Here is a 12,588-nt window from a genome sequence, read left to right as displayed (position 1 = left end):
AAAACGGAGTTCTTTTACCTCCTTTTTCACCTTGCCGCAGAAGCCGGACCGTTTAATTCTTTATTATTATTATTATTATTTTATTGGGGAGTATGGGCACCGAAATCGGAGATCAGGTGTCTGATGGATCGATCTGGGTCGTCGAATCGTGGGGCCCGCGATGGGACGGGACATGTGCTACTGTTCGGCTTTAGGGGTCGGTGTCAGCGTACGGGGGAGAGCGACCTCCGCGCGCGTGAAATCAAGCCGGACACAAGACCGCGGCAAACGGACGGTCCTGATTAAAAGTTCGGCATTAATACGGTGAAGCGGGAAAATAGAGTAGTATTTTCGGAGTGTCGGGCCGCACGAGGGCGGCTTTGACGCCGACTCCTCGCACGGTTGACCGGACGTGTCGGCAGTAAGTGCGGCTGGTGGATGAGGGAGGGAGGGGGGCGAAGGATAGGTGAGAAGAGATCGAATCCGTCGATTGTAGATTGAACGGCTGGAGGGTACGAAATGGAGTAGAAATATATTCGCGGAATATGTTTTGGCATGTTCTTGGAAGCAGTTGATCGTCCGATTAATAAGCTGTAATAACTGACAAAATAAGAAGCTCAAATAAAGTTGACCGTGCTCGTGGAATTTGGTTCAGTAATTTATCCTTGTGCAACGTACAGCTTACGTTAAAGTAAACAGTGGTTAGGTAAGTAACCCTTGTGCAACGTACAGCTTGCGTTAAAATAAACGGGCGCAGTCTCTCGATTATATATTTTAGTTCTTAAAATATATTATTATGAAATTACTCTATCTCCACTTTTACCCTTGGTCTTCATCTTTGGATATTATCCTTGACCTTTATCTGATGAGATGACGGATTCTTACCGGCCCCATGGTCGAATTCAAACTGACGACTCTCAAAATTTTGAAGACATTGGATCATTATATAGAAAATAAGGATCGATGCTATCTCTCTTAAATTTCAGATCTCTCTTAAATTTCGGACAGATACGGATTCAAGCTAACGACTCTCAAAATTTGAAAGACATTGAATCATTATATAAAAAATAAGGATCGATGCTATCTCTCTTAAATTTCAGACAGATACGATGAAACATGACATATAAGTTAATATCGTTTATTGCTAACTATCCTGATAACATCGTGGACCATGATTCTCCATGGCAGTTACTAGTTATCAAAGTAATATATTTTTTCTCTTTCTATAAAAGGAAAATATAGAGGACACTTGGATTAGTTCTTTGGAGAACTAAAAAAGTACTTTTTTGCTAATTATCTCTCACTATTTTCAAAATTTCGACTAACTTAAACATCGGAAGGTCCTCTACCAAAGAATATTCAATCACCAGACTTTTCTTTCAAGATATAGAAGCATCCATTCATCCTCAGATTTTCATCGACCACCAAGCTCTACCTTGGACGAGCATCGATCTCAACTACTTCTTAGATCGGAGCTTTATGGCAACAGTTTGGTGCTAAAAAAATGGCATCCGGTCCAATGATAGAAGAAGAATTATGGCAAGAATCATAGTGTGCAATAACTCTGCCACTTCTCACCGACAATTCTCTCGATGAAGCTTGGTCGATATCATGCAAGCATCCACTCCTCAAGGGCCTGCACAACCACCAGTGACGATGGACCCACACTAATTTAACACCTTGATCAGGTTATGCCCTCTCGGCACAACCATCGAAACTACTCCCGAATTTCAAAAAATGCACCCCAGAGTGCACATCGATATGCCCCCATCAAACAGCGATCACCATCCCATCAGGATTTTAGGCATGAGGAATCATCCTCGGTATAGTCCAAGGGGTCTGGAAAAGTTCCATAATGGATTCTTAATATCGACGAAACCTCAAATTTATAAGGATGTGGAGTCGTACTCATCTTAGCCAGCCCAAAAGGAGTCATAACAAAATACGCTCTCTGATATGGCTTCAAAGCTTTTAATAATAAAGTCAAGTATGAGGCCCTGATAGTTAGGTTTCGCCTTGCTAAAGAGCTCGGAGTGAAGGATCTCAAGGTCTTCTTCAAGTCATAATGTGTCGTCGGCCAAGATCAAGGAGAGTATGAAGCTGGAGATCCTATGATGATGAAATATCTGTAAAAGCTCAAGAAAATGTCCGTGCCTTTCCTCATGACCTTGAAAGTTTAACAAATCCAAGATCGAAAAATATCCGAGCCAACGCCTTATCCCACCTCGCCATCTTGGGCTTATTGACCATAATAAAAGAGTCTTCCTCGGGCATCTAAAAGCATGAAGTATCGAAGAGCCTTCAGTACTATAGGTGGGACACGAGCCGAATTGGATGGACTTTATCATCAACTACTTCATCAAAAGAAATCTGCCTATTGACCTCATTATGGCTCGTACAGTCAAGCACCGTGGTATGTCTACTTGGAGGGAAGGCTTTACAAAAATTCATTCTCTTTGCCTCTGTTGCATTACCTACGTCCATTCGACATGGATTATGCTCTTCAAGAGGTCTACGAAGAAATTTGTGGCAACCACTTGGGGGGCAGGTCATTAACTTATAAAATCATCTGACAAAGCTATTATTAGTTGACCCTATAGTAAGATATGGCCGAGCTTGTCAAAAAATGCGAGCAATGCTAGAAGTATGCCAACATTCAATGGAGACCAGTGACCAAGCTCACAATGATTATTGCTCCTTGTCCCTTTGCTATATGGAGAATTGATATCCTCAGTCTATTTTCATAGGCAACCAGTTAAAGAAAGTTCTTAATTCTGGCAATTGATTACCAAAGCTGAGCCCTTGGTGCAAATTACCGAAGTAAAGGCTCAAGACTTCATATGAAAATCGATCATTTATCGATTCGGACTCCTACGAGCTATTATCACCGATAACGAATGTCAACTCAACGATTAAAATTTTAAAAATTTTTATTTGAAACTCCACATCAACCACAGGCTTGCCTCGGTGGGTCACCTGCAATCTAATGGAGAAGCAAAGGTGATCAATCGTATGATTCTACAAGAACTAAACACTAGACATGACCAGATGAAGGGAATGTGAGCAGAGGAGCTCTACAACATTACATGGGCATACTGAACAACTCTTAAAACATCAATCAGAGAGACACCCTTCAATCTTGCCTTTGGAGCCAAAGTAGTTAGTTTGATCGAAATTGAAATACCGTCAACCAGGATAGAACACTATCATAAGCAAAAAAAATCTAGGTCATCTTTGGATGAATCTAGATTTGCTAGAAAAAATAAGAGAGCAAGCTCAAATTAGGATAGCTTCATACCAACAATAGGTAGCTCACTACTACAGCATTCAAGTCAAAACAAAGATTCTCTGACTTGGTGACCTCATCCTTCGACGAGCTAAAGTGTTTAAACCTACAAAGCATGGCAAATTAGATCCAAATTGGGAAGGACCATATAGGATCATCGAGGCCATTTGACCTGGAGTATATAAAATTAAAAATCTTGATGGTACTCCCATTCCTCAGATCTAAAATGTCGAGAACCTATGAATGTTATTGCCCAGCTAGACAACCTAAGAGAGGAAGGGAGTGAACAGGGTTATAAAAACTTTTTCAAATTTAACTAAATGTGCGTAGAATAGAATCAAATTTAAGCTATAAGTGTAGTGGATCAATGAGCATAAAATAAATACAGCGGAAGAAGAAAATCACACACATATAAGTACAGTAAATTTATAGTGGTTTGATGCACTTCAAGCACCTACATCTACTCTCCAAACGATCTCTTAGAAATTTTCACTATAATCAACATGATTACAGTGTGTTTGTTTTCATCGGGCTCACAAACAAATTCAATTAGTTTTAACCCAGGTCAACTAATCAAAATTTTCATAAGTCTTATCCCAAGGCTCTCCCAAATTAATCCAACTTTGGTACAAATCCGCCCCTTCAAGTTTCAGCTGCTGCTGAAATTTTTACAGCAAATATAGAGAGAAGAAATTCAGTACAACAATAAAAACCCTATAGCGGTTGATTTATTATCATTGAAGCTTTCTTTTGAGGAGACTTTGAATATCAGCAAAGAATGCTCTTATTTCTTTTTGAATGCACTCAAAAAAATAAGAAGAAATTAGTTGGAAGTAGATGGACTCTCTTGAAAACTATTGAATACTCAAAATGTTCTTTTTCTTATAAACAGTGCTCTTCTCTTGTTTTTTTTTTTATCTCTTAATCTTTTCCTCCAAGCTCTAATTGATTTACACTTAATTCTAGCCATTTTTGACCGTTGGAGGTAGAAAATAGCCATTAGAATTTTTTTCTGGATGAAAATAGGTTTCTACAGAATTATTCGTTACATCTGCTAGAAGACGTCGAGTTGGCTCGAACTGATCTCAAATTGGCTCGAACTGCAGTTCTCAAAAATCAACATTCTATCCCACTGAGAGAGCTGGCTCGGGTTTTGCTTCAAGTTGGCTCGAGTTACAGAACTCAAATTTCAACTTTTTATCCGCTCAAAAAGCCGACTAGAATTTTTCTTGAGCTGGCTCGAACTACAGGCTTGAAAATACTTCTTTCTATCGATTTGAGAGAGCCGGTTCAGATTTTATTTCGAGCTCGCTCAAGCTGCAGAATCCAAAAAATCACTTCTCTATCACCTTGAGAGCGTCAGCTCGGATTCATTTCGAGCCGACTCGACTGCATGCCAAGCCAAGGTAGCAGGAGCATTCCATGCCAGAGCTGGTTCGATTCTTGGGTGGATCGGCTCTAAATCTTTGAGAAGATTTTTTTTGTACCGATAGTCTTCAAAATCTATTTCACTTAACTCAATTAATCTTCAATTACACTTAAAATCTTTTAACGATATTTTTTCTCTATAAAAATATTCTTTGACATACTTGAAAAATGTTAGTATCAAATTATGCTCTAATATTTTGTAATCATCAAAATTATTCCTGAAGATAATAATCTCTTTCTTTTTGATGATAACGAAATATTGAGCATATAGCAGTATATATTATATATAAAAAGAATTGCTCAACATGAAGAGATATACAGTACAAATGTAATAAAGTTTTACATTTCAATATACACTATATGCACAAGTAATTTCTGATTTGATAAGCTATATGAAAAAAATAAATTTTCACAAAATCTAAATGTATGAAATTCTCAAAAGATATTTAGCTATTAAAGTTTAAACTCCCCCTTAATAAGTGCTTCTTATGAAGTGATCTTCATGTCAAATTTTTTAAATAAAATTTTATTATTTATAATTTTAAAATTAATATGCTCAATTAGTCCTTCTTTCTCTTTTTGTCAACATTAAAAAGAACATTCAAAAGTATAAATAATACACACATTTAGGATAAACTAAAGTAAATATTCATTACATTCATATTGTAAACATTCATATGTTTGTATTGTTTACAAAAAGGTACCAACCAAACAATACAATATAATTTCAGACATTACAAATATAAAAACAGTCAGAAAGTAAAACCTACGCCTAAAGAGTCTGCTCCTCATCAGATGGAAACTCTATGATGGGTTCTACCAGACCAGAGGATGAGGAGGAGGGTGCCAATCTCTTGCTCCAGATCCTTACAAAGGGCCCGAGGCAAATAGGAGGTAAACCAGTGCCAGGTCTAATCGAGGCACTGAAGGAGGGTCTAATAATAGATGAGTGAGACTGGCTAGAGAAAGGTCTAGGTTAAGAGATGGTGGGGATATCTGAGCCCAGAGCCGATCAATCTGTACCTCAACTCTTCGAATAGCAGTGATGATAATCTCTATGCTGCCATGCCGAGATATGATAATTTTCTCAACTCTTCTAGCAATTTTGACGGTCTCCACAGTCAAATACTAAACCTTCGAGATGTCCTACTCTATTTCTTCTTCAAAAATTTCAATCTCTGAGACAAGTTGCTGATCTGCTGACTGAGCATCTCAAACTGTCCCTCAGATAATACTCTTTCCTCCTCAAAACTTTGAGAAATCTAGTGTCTGAGGTCTGAAAATAGGGCTCCAATTTTCTCAAAGATCTGTTCCACTACCTACTCCACAATCTTATCAATAGAGAAACTATAAGTCATAGCAGGTGTGCGAGAAGAAACAAAGGTCCAAGGTGATGCTCTCCAGCCACTGAAGCAGGGGTCGGTGCCGATGCAGGTGATGAAGGTGCAGCAACACGTGCAGGTAAAGATGGCTCATCAGAATCTGAAGAAGAGGATGAGGAAGATCCTGAAGCAGGAATAGGAGCAGGAGCAGTTTCCCCTTCAATCTCCCTAACCCACTCATCACCCACCTTTTGATATTTTATGTGGTGTAGAGTATGAATGGTGTAGTGATCGGGTGAGGGATTTGAAATCCTCACCATCCAAGTTAATTCCAACATCAATAAATATCAAAGTGAAAACCATACTATAGGGCAAACGGGCTTTAGTCTTCAATTTTCCAGCAGCACTCTTAATATGCTCAGTCATTATGAATGGCAGGTTCATTAGAGTTCCTTCAACCATATATACCATAACAGCTAAGTCTCTCCTGAAAACCCAATCAAATCGACCAGTCCTAAGGAAGAATATCTAACAGATCATACTGTGTAGAAGCTTCAGCTCAACAGACAGAAGATTGGCATTATGAAAATCAAAGTTCTTCACATCATTTCTGTCTAGAATCCTTCTAAGTCCATCAAAATCATTCTTCAGCACAATAACATGGATTCTAGAGGATGACATTTCTAAAAGATGCCCTAGCTTTCTCGGATCTAGCACAATCTCAACCCCTTTTACCATAGACCCGATGAAGTTCGAATCTGTTTTCCAATTTTCAAAAAATTCTCTAACCAGATTAGGATATATAGATACCTCAAGAGAGCATATCTTTTTTCATATTTGCTATCGTATCTAAGATCTAATCCAAAAATTTTTTTGTTCTAAAAATTGAAAACTGACCTTTCTTCCCATGACAACTATCCATGAAATTATTGAAACTTGATTCGATGGAGAAATCGAAACAGAGGGTGCAAGATGGAGATCCTCAAGCTGTCTCTTCTTCTTTGAGCGGGCTTCACGTTGCTTCTCGATGCCACATTTCTTCACGACTGCAGTACAAATTTTAGGCATCATTGCTCGGAATCCCATGGATTAGGAGGGTAGAAAGAGGAGGGATAGGATTTTGGAGGGTTTCAGAATGGAGTCGAGAGAGGGTTGAAATAGGATAAGCTCGAAAGTGAGTGAATAGGATTTTGAAAAAGTCGGATAGTTTAACTAAAAAATTAGACCCCCGATCGTCGAGTCGGCTCAAAATCCTATTCGGATCGGCTCAACAGTCGAGTCAGCTTGATGGCATAGTCGAGCCATAGTTTTAAAAATTCAAAATTAATTCAAAATTTTTTTGAAAAACTTGGATCAAGCCAACAGATACATGAGCAAAAAGATATTGAAGTGAATTTTCATTAGAAAGGATCATAAATTCTTAATTCTTCTCTACTCATATTAAATCTATCTTCATTCAAAGGCTTTATAAAAATATCAGCTAATTGATTTTTAGTTGAAATAAATTCAAGTACAATGTCACAATTTTGAACATGATATCTAATAAAGTGATACCTAATTTCAATATATTTTATTCTTGAGTGTTGAATGAGATTTTTTGTTAAATTAATAGCACTCATGTTATTACATTTTAAAAAAAAAATTATTTTGATCAATGCCATAATCCTTAAGTTGTTGCTTAATCCAAAAAAATTGAGTACAGTAACTTTCGACTGTAATGTACTCGATCTCGATCATAGATAATGCTATCGAATTTTATTTTTTGTTAAATCAAGAGATTAAATTCAATCCAAAATATTGACATGTGCCACTTATATTTTTTCTATCAATTCTACATCCTCTGTAATTAGTATCAGAATATCTAATTAAATCAATTGACATTTGCTTAGAATACTATAATCCTAAGTTTTGTGCTTCGATCAAATATCTTAAAATTCTTTTAACAGTAAGCATATGAGAATTTTTAGGATTAGAATGAAATCTAGCACATATGCAAATACTAAAAAGTATATCAGATCTACTAGCAGTTAAATATAGTAGAAAGCCAATCATATCTCTATAAATTTTTGATCTATGCTTTTACCATTTTCATCTTTATCCAATTTGCATGATGGGTTCATAGGCATACCAATTTTCTTTGCTTTCTCCATCCCAAACTTCTTTAGTATTTCTAAAATATATTTGGTTTGGGATATGAATTATTTATTTATTTATTTAATTTGAAGCCCAAGAAAGAATGTTAGCTTCCCCATCATTTTCATTTCAAATTCATTCTACATCAACTTAGCAAATTTTTGACAGAGATTTTCATTAGTAGAACCAAAAATAATGTCATCCACATATATCTAAATAACTAACAGATCGGATTTCTTTCTTTTCAAAATTAATATAGTATACGCACTACCTCTAAAAAAGTCATTGTTGAATAAAAATTTACTTAATTTTTCATACCACGCTTTTGGCGCTTGCTTTAAACCATACAATGCCTTATTAAGTTTAAAAACACAATTTGGATAAGCATGGTTTTCAAAACTTGATGATTGTTCCACAAAAACATCTTTAGCAATAAAATTATTTAAAAATATACTTTTTATATCTATTTGATACAATTTAGAATTTATATAATAAGCAAAAATAAGTAGCAATCTAATGACTTTTAGTCTAGTTACTAGTGCATATATTTTATTAAAATTTATTCCTTCTTGATTATATCCCTTGATAACTAATCTTGTTTTATTTCTTACTATATTATCATTTTCATCTAATTTATTTCTGAAAATCTATTTAGTACCAATAATTTGATGGTCAATTAGTCTACTCACTAATGTTCAAATATTATTTCTTTCAAATTGATTTAATTCTTCTTACATAGCAATCAACCAATTAGGATCACTTTCAGCTTCTTCAATAGTTTTAGTTTCTATTTGAGAAATAAAGGCTAAATAATCATGATTTTCTCTAAAAGTAGATCTAGTTCTTACATCTTAAGAGGGATCACCAATGATAAGATCTTTAGGGTGATTGTGGGCATACCTCCATTTTTTGGATAGATCATGATGCTTTTGGTTCATACCTTCTTGTTGAATTTCTTCATGGTCATCACTATTTGAGTCTCCCTCTTCATTAAGATCAGATTTGTCCTTCAAGTTGAGTTTTTTTACTCTTTTTTCTAAGCTCCCTGCATTATCATCAAAAGCATCTTCTTTTCTCGAAGATAGGTTGTTAATTTCATCAAAGATAATATGAATAGACTTTTCAACAATTAAGGTGTGTTTGTTGAAGACTCTACATACTTTGCTTGATGTAGAGTATCCAAGAAAGATACCCTTATCAGACTTAGCATTAAATTTTTTAAGATTATCTTTTTTATTATTTAAAATAAAATATTTACATCCAAAGATATGAAAATAATTAATATTGAGTTTTGTTCCTTTCCAAAGTTCATAAGAGATTTTCTTGAGAATTGGACAAATCAAAACATGATTAAAATGTAGCAAGCTATATTTATAGCTTCAGTCCAAAAATATTTTGAAAGTTTTTCTTCACATAACATAGTTCTAGTCATTTTTTTTAAAGTTTTATTCTTTCTTTCAACAACACTATTTTGTTGAGGTGTTCTTGGAGCTGAAAAATTATGTTCTATACTATTTTTATTACAAAATATTTTAAAATTTTGATTTTCAGATTCTATATCATGGTCACTCTGAATTTTAATAATTATAAAGTTCTTTTCATTTGAAATTTTTCTATAAAATTTTGAAAATATAGAAAATGCTTCAACTTTATATGCGAGAAATAAAATCAAAGTAAAACAAGAAAAATTGTTTATGATCACAACTTCATACTTCTTTCCTAGTAGGTTCGAATAAGTCCATGTGAATCAATTCAAGTAGCCTAGTAGTTAAAATTATATTTTTGAATTTAAAACTCCTCCTAATTTGTTTACCAAATTGACATACATCACAAATGTAATCATTTTCAAAATTCAATTTAGGTAAACCTTTAATCTTTTGTAATCAATTTTGATAAAGTATGCATGCTTGCATGATCTAACCTATAATGCCATAGCCAAGTAGTTTCTTTGATCTTAGTATCTTTAGCAATAAGATATTAGCCACTCTTCATGGTGATCTCATCAAGATCAACCATATAGATATTGCCATGCTTATATCTAATAAACTTGATACTATCATCAAAGGGACTAGTGACTATGCATAAAGATGATTCAAATATAACTTTAAATCTTTTGTCATACAATTAACTTATACTTAATAAATTATGCTTTAAGCTATCAACAAGTAAAATATTCTCAATAAAAGTGGAAGAAGTGATTTTGATTTTATCAATTTTAATGATTTTTCTTTTGCCGTTGTCGCCAAAGGTTACCACTCTTCCTTTCTTTCTCTCAAGGGTGATCAATTGATCCCTATCATCCGTTATATATCTTGAACAGCCATTGTCTAGATATCAAGCTCTTTTATTCTCATTGGCTGCAAGATATTCCTAATCATCTTGTGTCATGAGACACAAGTTCACTATATTTTCATTTTCTTCATCGGAGCTAGGTTCGTCGCTATCGCTCCAAATGGCAACTATTGCTTTCTTTTTTGTCTCCTTGAAATTCTTCTTCAAGTTGGGATAGTCAACTTTAAAAAGTCCTAATTTTCTGCACTCATAGCATAATGGCTGCTCCATATCCTTTTCTTTATCTTTACTTGATTCACCTTTGACAAATGGCTTCTTCTTGAATCCTTGTCTTTTTCTCTTTATGAATTTCTTAAATTTTTTTGTAATCAGAGCTATATCATCGTCTTCATCATCCTCTTTAGTTGACTCCTCTTCTTCTTCATCATTTGCAGCAGATTTGAGGCTGATGATCTTTTTCTTTCGGTCTTTATCTTCATTATACTGCTTCATTGTCAATTCATGTGCCATTAGGAACCACTCAATCAGCTCTTCTAATGGCAGCTTGTTCCAATCTTTTGCCTCTTATATTGCAGTGACTTTGCTTCCCAAGATTTTAATAAAGATCTAAGAATTTTTCTGATCAAATCACTATTAGAGTATACTCTACCAAGATTTTTTAAGCTATTAATAATATCTGTAAAACATGTAAACATTTCAGTGATAGATTTAGTGGATTCCATTTTGAAAAGCTCATATTGGTGTACTAGCATATTAATCTTCGATTCTTTTACTTGATTTGTGTCCTCATGAGTAACTTCAAGTTTATCTCAAATTTTTTTTACTGAGTAGTAAGTAAAAATTTAATTAAACTCATTTGCATCTAAGGTACAATATAAAATATTCATAGTCTTGACATTTAGCTGAATTGATATTTTATCTTCTTCACTCCAATTCTTTTTTAGGTTTGAAAATGCTAATGCCATCGACTATAATGGTAGATGTGTGGTCTATTGATTAGGGTACTCTACATATCATAATCAAGAGTGTTGCCTAGAAATGAAGCTCAAGAGGGGGATGAATTGGATCTTTTTAAAATTTTAAAAGATCAGTGCACTAAAATAATGTGCTAAAGAGATCGAGTGAAGTGGGTTGATATTCAATAAAAATAAATTCAAACACAAAAGAAGGAATACAAGTAAATGGTACAAAAAATAAGTAAAGAGAAGAAAACACAGCAAACACAAGAATTTATAGTGATTTGGTGCCAACCTTGCACCTACATCCACTTCTCAAGTCCCTACTTGAGAATTCAATCTACTAAATAGATTCAAAATTACAACACGTCGAACACTCTGATCTTTGCTATCCAAATAAGAATACTTATTTTTCAGATATAAACCAATCCTCAACAATTTGATTCAAGGTTTGGATCAATCCAAACGAGTTTTGGAACCTCTCAAAACTCAAAAATCCAAATACAATTTTAGAAAAATAGAGTACAGAAAATTCAGCACACAATCCCCTTAAATAGATATAATGAATGTAAAATAAATACAATACTCAAGGAAAAGAAGCTTTTGCTGAACATCCTCAATAAATTCCACACTTGATTGTTGCTGGAGATTGGTTGGTGAAGTAATTGAATGTTTCTTTTCTTTTTTTTAGGACTGAATGAGCTTTTCATGGATGTGAGCTTTGAATGCTAGCAAAACTTCTGATTTTTCTCTTCAAGAGAGCTTTTATAATCACTATTTACCCTTGAGAATATCTTAGAGTTAATTTAGAGTTGTTGGAGAGTATTTAATGTACATTAAATGCATCAAAAATAGACTGAAAACTAGCTGTTATGCAGCTCATCCAGAATGAAACGTCCCATGGGGCATCCCACTGGCATTGGGACGTCCCATAGGGCGTCCCAATAGGCCAGCCAAAAAGTTCAGCTTTCTATTTTGGTCTCAGAGTCTCAGGGGTCATCCCAAGTGGGTCGTTTCAATCACATGGGTCATCCCACTGCATGTCATGAGCCAAAATGAAGCGTGCCGGCTACCCAACGAAAGGAGATGATCCAGATGGGTCGTCCCATTTTGTTCCAACCTAATTTTTCATGTATTTAAGGTCCGAAACTTATCAGAATATTTTCAAACATTCTTAAGTAGATTCAAATCA

This window comes from Elaeis guineensis, chromosome 6, assembly GCF_000442705.2.
Source record: "Elaeis guineensis isolate ETL-2024a chromosome 6, EG11, whole genome shotgun sequence".
NCBI classification, from domain to species: Eukaryota; Viridiplantae; Streptophyta; class Magnoliopsida; order Arecales; family Arecaceae; genus Elaeis; species Elaeis guineensis.
Note: the sequence above shows the minus strand (reverse complement) of the source record.